The sequence below is a fragment of the Ambystoma mexicanum genome, chromosome 11 (genome assembly GCF_040938575.1).
Source record: "Ambystoma mexicanum isolate Mex_15411 chromosome 11, UKY_AmexF1_1, whole genome shotgun sequence".
NCBI classification, from domain to species: Eukaryota; Metazoa; Chordata; class Amphibia; order Caudata; family Ambystomatidae; genus Ambystoma; species Ambystoma mexicanum.
This window is the reverse complement of record NC_090934.1, coordinates 1420912301-1420922074: the sequence shown is the minus strand read 5'-3', so window position 1 is coordinate 1420922074 and position 9774 is coordinate 1420912301.

The window sequence follows — 9774 nt, the reverse complement described above, 5'->3', positions numbered from 1 at the left end:
CAGAACAAGCTTTAACTTATTTTTATCTGCAGATTAATTTTGACAATGTAACTGAAGTACTATATTTCTGTGTGGTTGTCTTTGTTATTTGGTTATGGGGAGTGCAGAATCTACGTGTATGTAGACTATCACTAGATTCACCCAGGTTCAACGCTACTATTTCTTTTAAATGTCATGTATGACGATATTGAATTGTGTATCAGTTTCCAGGTTGTTTTTGTCTTCTTTGAAATTGTTTGATGTGTGTGCTAATTGTTAGTTTAAACTCTATGCGAATTAAGAAATCCATAGATATACTGTAATAAAGGTTGGGTATTGATACATATTTTCTGTTATGTTTTCCAAATAGCTACATGCTGCCTTACTGCGATTGCCATCGATTCCAGATGCCAACTGATGGCTTCTTCAATGGGCAGGTGCACGTTGTCGTCAACGGCTGGATCACCGTGACTGTTTTGTGGGATGATCGCCCAGGGCCCATGTGCCCATACTCTGTACTAGCGATTAGGAGTAACATAACATCTTTCATGGTGGTCTGGGCCCACGTTGATGCAGAAGCCTTGGAATTCACTGTGCGAACCAAGCGGTTCCTTTATCAAAAACGAAAACTTTGTGTTTGGAAAAAGAACAACGTGTGCCTCACGATTAACATTTTGGATCACGAGCGAAGAAACAAAATTGAAATTTGATTGAATATGGGAATAGTCGGATGTTCTCAGAGAGTTTATTGTGTAATAAAAGTACATTAAAAATTGTACAGTGTTATTGTTTTCTTTTAAAGAACGGTTTAATATTTCGCATTGTGACATGCTACATTGTTAGTCGATGTGTGTTGATTTCCGGGTTATGTGTCACGTCACGTAGGTGATTACGGGCGCGTTTGGCTACGCTGAAGAGGCACGTTAACGAGAACGGTGTAGAATATCACTAGGGTTGGTGATGTGAGGATCAGAGGCGGGGCATATGATTTAGTGACGTCAGGCCAGTTTACCTTAGGTAGATGCAGCAATGGATAACAATAGCACAAGATGGACGCGCCCTGCTGCCAGATTTTGTATGTTTCTAAAAGAGGAAAAATGAGGTAAGGTGAATTGGAAATGTTTGCGATAGATAAACGTATGTACAAAAATACATGGTTGAACCCTTGGCACAATAATATTTTCTGAGCATTGAACTTGTGAAACTTATGAAATAATGTTTGGAGAGGTGAGGGGTGACGATGATGGGTGGATTATTTCTGACGTGATTTTGAATGAGTTTACAACGTTTGTTGGGATTTTGTGCACAGCTTATATGACGAATCATTTGTGCGTTATTTTGACAGTTTTGAAAAAATAAAATGTGGGTGGATTTCCAGCAAATTTGCGTAAGGCTCATTGGCAAGGATCGAAAAGCATGGTTTTGCAAATGTGGCTGTGTTTTCTAAATAAAATAGTGCTATACCTTTAGTGCCTGAGGGGTAGGCTGTAGCCAAGGGCAGAGGCCAGAATGTCGGGCTCATGGTATAAGGTCATGATCCGGACAATGTGGCTACTGGCCATGACCAGAAGGAACAAAACATAGGATTAAAGTGGTCATGTCAACCTGGGAGTAGCTTTGTGGTAAAGTTATTCGAAATTAGAATAGATTTGAAAGGGAAAATAAATGTGCTCATGTTAATATGGTCAGAGGGATTTCTTTTTGCCTTTAGCAGGCTGCCATGGAAAGTGAAGAGGGGCCGTGTATGGAACTGGCACTTTCCCTTTCTATGGTGGGCATCTTGGAAAAGGATTTTCTTTCCTAAACCGTGATGAAAAATCCTCTTTTGTAGCAGCACGAGTTACCACTTTGGAAACCTAGTCTGCGTATGCCGTTCATTCCCCATTTTAGGGGCTGAAATGGGGGGTAATGGTCCAGAGACCTTGTTATCCACCCTTGCTTTGCTTGGGCTGATAACTTAGCCTACTGGCCCGTTTTCCACTGTTCCAGTCCCTGGAACGGCGCATGAACGCTACAATAGTCCCATTATTATAACACAAAATGCAAATGGAAATGTTGGAAAATCTTATTGTGTCTATGTATTTTACTGCGAAATACAAAGCAGATGGAGTCTATGCATTTTGTTTTTTTAGTTCTACTTTTTAACTGTGAAAGGTGGTTCCTAAAGGAACATTTATTCTGTTTTTGGATGGATTTATTTTTGCCGGAGAGCTAAGAACGAAAGGTGGGGAGGGAAATGAGGGAAGAGACACCAAACACTAATATGGAGGGGCAGGTGGAAATGGGGAAATGTTGCGCGTGTGTTATTTCTAAGGTAGGGGCAGTGTTTCTCATGCTCCTTGATTACAGCAGTGGTAGTGTCTCTTGGGGAGAAGGGATGGCCTTAGCTGATGTCATTTTAACATAAATAGCAGTTTTGCTAAAAGTATGTACTGTGTACTAGATTGTTAATGGATGAGTAGGAATAGGTGTTGGAGCTGTGCAAGGGAAATGTTGAAGTTGCATGTTCCTACATCAGTAGAAAATGTAGTTCCAAACTGTCCACGAAGCACAGATGTTATTGTGAAGTGCGTACAGGTTCTCGGACACGTCATCATGCAATGCGCCAGCATATGGTCATGTGGCATTCTCCGGAAGGTGTGCAATGAAGTCAGATGTTCGTAGACATTATGGTTTAGTTGTGCTAATAAAACCCTATGAAATTCAGTAAAAAGACTTTATTAAAGGGACGTTATGGTTAAGTTGAGCTACTAAAAACCTATGAAATTCAGTGTAAAAACTTTGTTAAAGGGATGTTATGGTTAAGTTGTGCTACTAAAAACCTATAAAATTCAGTGAAAAAACGTTGTTAACGGGACGTTACGGTTCCAAGTAAAACCGGAAAACCCCTGAAATTCGCCAGTTATGGTAAGCTAAGCAAACATAACTCGTGCCACCACCGTGCGCTGCTAAGACTACCACCCAGGACATCAAAGATGACATCACAAATGTCATTGATGACATCACTGATGACATCACGTGTACATTTACTTTTCATGAACATTCTGTACAAGGGATTCCTATTATAATGTTGACAAAAAAGTGTCAAGGATCATTGAAATAAATATCATGTGCTAATTAGTGCATTAAGCAATCTATTGATATAAATAGCATTCTATTATGACATTCTATCCAGTATACTAAGCTACTCATGTAGAAACATAGGCATTGTGTGCAGCATACATGATGGAGGTGCAATATTCATAATGTTGCCATGTTGAATAGTGAAATGATAACTGCTTTCTTATTAGAGTTCTGCGTACTGTGAAACATGTGATAAGTAGCTAATAAAACCCACTTACTACATAATTGCATTATTACAGACAAAACACAAAGAGACAACAACACATACAAATATGATTTTATACAGGGACAGAGAAGTAAGCAAAAAAGCAGCAGTAGTAGCAGATGTGATTGGACCCTAAGGAAAGTAGTGTGAGTACAATGTATACAAATATGAGCATATACAAGGAAAGTACAGTAATAAAAAAACAACAGAACTATCAGAAAGTGCTGATAGCTCTACTGATTATCTTCATGCACAGAAAGGATTGCTGTCTTTCAAGCCTGTGTCTTCCCCTATGTATATGTTTCATATGATGTGATTGGACCCTGAGGGAATTACTGTAAGAACATACTTGAAGGATAAGTTTACAAATATAGTACCTTTTCAATTTTTAGTTCCTGACTGTTACTGAAGAAAACAATGTGGCCTAGATATGTCAGTAAAGGAAAAAAGGGGTAGCCAGACATGTGATGTCATCAGTGATGTCATCAATGACATTTGTGATGTCATCTTTGATGTCCTGGGTGGTAGTCTTATCAGTGCAAGGTGGTGGTGCGAGTTATGGTTGCTTAGCTTACCATAACTGGTGAATTTCAGGGGTTTTTCAGTTTTATTTGGAAACATAATGTCCCGTTAACAAAGTTTTTTCACTGAATTTCATAAATAGGTTTTTAGTAGTGCTACTTAACCATAACGTTCCTTTAACAAAGTTTTTTTACTGAAAAAAAAATATATATATATTTATCTATATATATATATATATATATATATATATATATATATATATATAACCAGAAGAAAGAATGCTGCAAAGCAACAGGACCGCACTGCAGGGTCTAAGGGCAATTACAAAAAAAATCAAACAAAACTGGGAGAAAATAACACAGATTTTTTTTTTGATCCATCCAAAAAGCTTTGACATTTTGCAGGGTGTCAAAATGACGTGTTTGACACTTCACACAAGGTTTGAATGACCACATTCTCTATTTAAAAAAAAAAAAAATATATATATATATATATATAAATATATATATATATATAATTATTTTTTTACTTTTAGTTCTCAGTGATGTGGGCAAATTCATGTAGGACAGCGCAGCAGCATTTTCTTTACAATTACAAATCCCAAGATTCGAGGTAGATGGCCTAGTGCAGTGGGGGGTGTTAATGCCTCTGCAAGGGCAGGTGATCATTTTTTATTTATTTTTTAAACTAACACCAACATTCTGAGGGAGTGCCATCTGCTCTATTGACATTGACTAAAGACTGCTACCTGCCATCTTTGTTGAAGACATAGCGGAAGGTAGCACTGTAAGGATATTTGGCATGTTACAGCACAGAGTACAGCACTACTGCACAAGTAGCATTTTTTTTTGCAGCACCACCACAAGGGTGCGGTGCATTGCTATATGGGTTAGCAGATTAACAAGGAAAGACAGACTATTCAGTCAAAAAACGATTTTAACATATAAGATGCAAAGCTATTTTTACAGTTAAAAGCACACGTGTTCATTTAAAAATGCACACTATTTTTCACCTGAAATGCCTATATTGCTAGAGACACATTTGAAAATTAACAGCTAACATATTAACCATTAACCTGACTAATAAAACCTTATTTTAATATAACTCACTAATAAAATGTGTTCTCTACTGCAGAATTAGGCATACTTTGAAAACCAGTTAAATGAGTGTGCAGATTTTTCCTCTCTTCTCTGCCTGATTATCCGTGTTGTTGTGCACAGTAACTGCAGGAGGAAGGAAGTCAGATTTGCAACAATTGCAAATGTATAAGCGAAGCTATTGTTTAAAAGTAGGAGGATGAGAGATGATGGATTTCATTGGAACACGTCATAAAGAGGGCTGAGAGGAAAGTTTTAGTGGGCAGTAGCAGGGAAAAAGACAGGCAGACATCTTTCTGCACTACTGGGGAGAAGACCTGGCTGTGGGGGTGTCCTGCTGCAGTCGAGACTGGGGAAAGCTGAAAGAATTACCTTTCCACTGGCAGAGGCAGTCCTATCTGAAAAAGCTGAGAATTCCAGGCAATGACCCCGGCTTGAGAAGGCAAGCGTTCCTTTTTGTTGGAGTTAAGCCAAGAGAGCCACATTCACAGAGAGAATCCTCTGAACAGATAAGGTAATTACCTAACTGGGGGAGCTGTGTGTGTGCACGAAAGTATGCAGTCAGTGTAGAAAAATGAAAGTCCCGTGCGTGTCTTAATCAAGTGCTAATGTTGCAATTTAAGTTCTGTTCTCCGCCACTATAATTGCAGTGTGTCATTGAAAATGCTTTGATTGTTCCCTTTTATTGCTGTAAAGAATGAGATCATGTCTAAATGCAAATTTTATAATACAGAAAATATTTGAAAACAGACGGGTGGTTTATTTTCTATTTACCATTACAATGCCAATGATGTGGGGAGATTTTTAAACAGTGCAATGGTCATTTTAAGACAGATGTGTGTATGTCAGAATCAGTATGAATAATTGTGAGTGACTGTAGTATAACTTGTTGGAGGTACATGAGCCAACGGGAAGAGAGACTCTCTGAACATAGCTCCCTACCGTATATAAGGTAGTGGAAATTACCACAAGACTACCACATATAGCTCTCTGTCGTAAATAAGTCAGTGAGTTTGCCCATGGTGGCGCACCAACACTATCCCTGGAAATTGTGGTTTCCCTAGAATGCAGGTCTGAGGTCTCTCTAGTGATCACACGAAAAATCTAAGCGAAGATAAGGGATTCTGGACATTGGGGCCACAAATAAAACAAGGGAATTATGCTCACCAAAATACCACCAACCACGTATACCAAATATGCAGGTCTGGGTGCTGAAATAATGCATGTCCATTGTATTATTGTTGCACATGGCCAAATCTGAATACAAAGAGTGATTATTGCTAAGTTATTTCTCGGCGGTAATAAAATACCGTCAGGCCCCAAATCTCCACAAAATACCCAACATATTTATGGTGCGTTGCAGGCCGGGAAAGTGATCACAGAGTACCTACTGGGCGTGGCAAGCGTGTCTCACACTGCCATTGGCACATTAAAGGGAACCCATTTTATAATAGCAGTGTGCCACTAAAAACGAATTTCAGAATGTCACAAAGGGAAACCACATTCTCAGATCTAGTGCAATATTTAGAGGCAAAGTTATTTGCACATGGGAATTGGTCTTCGAACAGTACCTTAGAATGGAATAACCGCATTCAGGGTGAGGTGCAGAAAGAAAAACTAGACAATATTTTTGCGGAAGGCAGCATAATTCAGGTCTGCCTTACAAGATTATTGAATGCAGCCGATAAAAGTGCAGAGAAAGACTGTTTAATACGGCTATGCGGCAAAATATGGTTTATTTTAAACAAGTCCCTGCGAATGCAAGAGAATGATACTCAGCTAATTAACAGGTTAAAGACTGAATTAGATGGGGCAAGTAAAAATCAGGAAATGTTGAGAGCAGAATTGGATGTATGCCAAAAAGACATGCAATTAAAATGCAGAGACTTTGATACTCAGTTATCCAAAAGCAAGAAACAATTTGAAGATAGTGAGCAAGAATTGACACACTTAAAAGCCTTAGTGGATCACATTAGGCAGGATAAAGATGAGGTTGTTTCAGAAATGCAGATTTTACAAAAAGAACATTGCGAAAAAGAAGGTGATCTCCAGAGTGCAGAACAAGAAATGATTAAAATGATTCAAGAAAGAGACAAGAGAAATAAAGAGTTCAATGAATGCCAAATGCAAATGTGCGATATGCAGGAGGCAATTAATAAAATGAGTGATGAAAATAATTATTTGCATGATGAAGCCAACAGACTCCTTAAAAAGTGTAAGGACTTAGAACAGCAAATGTGCATTCCCAGGTCCCAGGAGAGGCGGCAGGGTACCACATTCAATGGAGTGGAGGTGAATTCTAGCTCTGCCCAAAGAGCTAGTGCCCCAGTGACAGGGCCGGTGACTGAACTTGGTTGCAGCGCCCTTGGGGGATTTGATACTCCCATTGGGGGCAGCCACCAATCTCATACACCTGAAAACAGGATTGAATCACAAAATAGTGCAATTCCATGCATTGCAACAAGTAGCCCCATAAAAATAATGAAATCCATTAAAGCCCTGATCAAACCATTTAAAAAGGGAGGTGAATGCTGCATTGAGGATCACTTAGAAGCGGTGCATGACATTTTTAAAGCGCTCCAGATACCTAAGGAACAGTACAGACAATATTTTCATTTAACTTTAGATGCCCCGACGGCCAGCATCATAAGGGGATTAAATGAACAGCAGAATATGACATGGCTGGAGTTTGAAAAAGAAATTAGGCGTCATTTTTCTCCTTTTCAGTCATTGCAGGAGGCAAAGAAAGTTGCGTACACTATTACTGCTGGACCTAATACATCACCTCGCCAATTTTTACAAGACTTAAAAAGAGCATTCTCTCGCTTTGATGTATCTTTTGACTCAAATTCCAATGAGTTTAAAACCGCATACTTCTATGGGCTACAGAAAGACATCATATCCCAATTGGTCCGTGAATTTGACCGTGACAAGTCCCTTGAATGGATTGTACATCAAAGCACCAAGCTATATGAGGTACTCTATTGTCAGGGTAGAGAAAGTGATAAAATGAAAGATACTAGGCCTAAATCTAAAGAACCCTCAGCCACAGTAATGGAAATCAGGTCAGCCAAAATGTCCCTTGAGTCTGCTCAAAGCCAAGGTAAAAATAATGTGACACCTGAACAAAGGGGTAATCAACAAAGATCGCCATTTACTGTACCAATGTTCCAATCACATGATCCTAGTAATAGAGAGAGCTACATCAGCCCTAGATATTTAGGAGATAGACCCCGGGTAAGATACCGGTCTGATATGGCAGGTATGAACAATAACCAGAGACAAAATCAAGATCAAAGAAATGATGGTCCCTACCAGTCATTGGGGACACAGAGCAGATTTGATCCCAGCACCATGATATATGGTAATCAGGATAGGCCCCGATATGTGGATCGATTTACTGATAATGGAAATCAATATAGGGGCCAGTACCCACAATCTGAGAGACAGGACATGAAGCAAAACGTGAACTACAGTCCACGCCAGTACAATGATTCCCCACCAGGGGACTATAATCAAAGGATGGGTGCAACCCGCTCCCCTCCACAAATGAATCAAGAGTTCAGAAACCATCCCAACCGGTATCAATCACCTGAGAGGTATCAGAATAGATCCAATCAGGGGGAAAACAACCAATATCGACCTAGGCCACAGAAAGAGGATCCTAGAGAGGTGGAAAGGTTCCAATGCCTTGAGGCCCAAGTGAAAATGTTAGCTGAGCAAATAGGAAAGCTCTATACAGCGCAAAAACAACCTTCCAAAGAGGGGGCTGATGGCCATAGCAATGACCGGGGGGCTTCCGAAAAGTGACTAAGTACTCATGATAACTGCAGTGCCAAAATGACAGATTGCTCTGATATAATTTTGCATAACGACTCTGAGATGTCTAATGGATTAAAAATGAAAGTACCAGTAAATGAAATTGTGACGGAAAGTGCAAATACTTCTAAAAAAGAGGTACGGTTTAACTTAGAGCTAAATAAAACAGTAAAGATTTGCACAAATGAAAAAGAAACATTAGGAATTCCAAAAGAACAAAGGGACAGATTTAAGAAAAATGACTCATGCATGGGGAATACCAGTGAACAGGGAGTAAGTGGGGATGCCATAGCTCCTTCCCTGGGCAAGCAAAACAATGACCAAACACAGACAGAAAAAGGAAATACTCACAAGGAGGGTACAAGTCAATCACCTGAAAAATTCTTTGAGCCACATATTTTTGAAGAGGCTGAAAGGGCTGGTATTACACTAAATGATCACAAATGCACAGAATTAAAAAATGACAAATTGCTGAATGATGTTGTGACACATGTTCAGTTGGAAGGTTGTAATGTGGTCTCTGATGTTACCCAGATGGATGGGCGAACGGTGGCCACACTCCAAAAAACCTCTGAACATGGAGAAATGAATAAAATACCTCGCACAGAAATGGGTAAAAAGGAGGGAAAAATGTCTTTTCATTTACCAATGTGCTTAGCCAAAAGTGAAAAAGACCTGAGAAAGGTGAGCCCTGAAATCAGTAAGAATTCACATTTCTTATGTGTATTAGAGGAAGTTGAGGACAGATATTATGCACCCATCACTGTAGAAGAAAAATGCCACACCTTTGCTATGATTGACACTGGCGCACAGGCCACAATTATGTCCAAGGAGCTGGTAAAGAGTATCAATGAAGGGAGGCCTCCACAGAGTCAGATCACAGTGAAGGCAAATCAAGGCCCAGTGCATAACTTTAATGGGGAGGAGGTGCCCATCATAGGTGTAACTGAGGTTGACATAAAAATAGGAAAGCACAGAATGAAACAAGAGGTATTGATCACATCTATTTGTGAAATTCCATTTCTGATG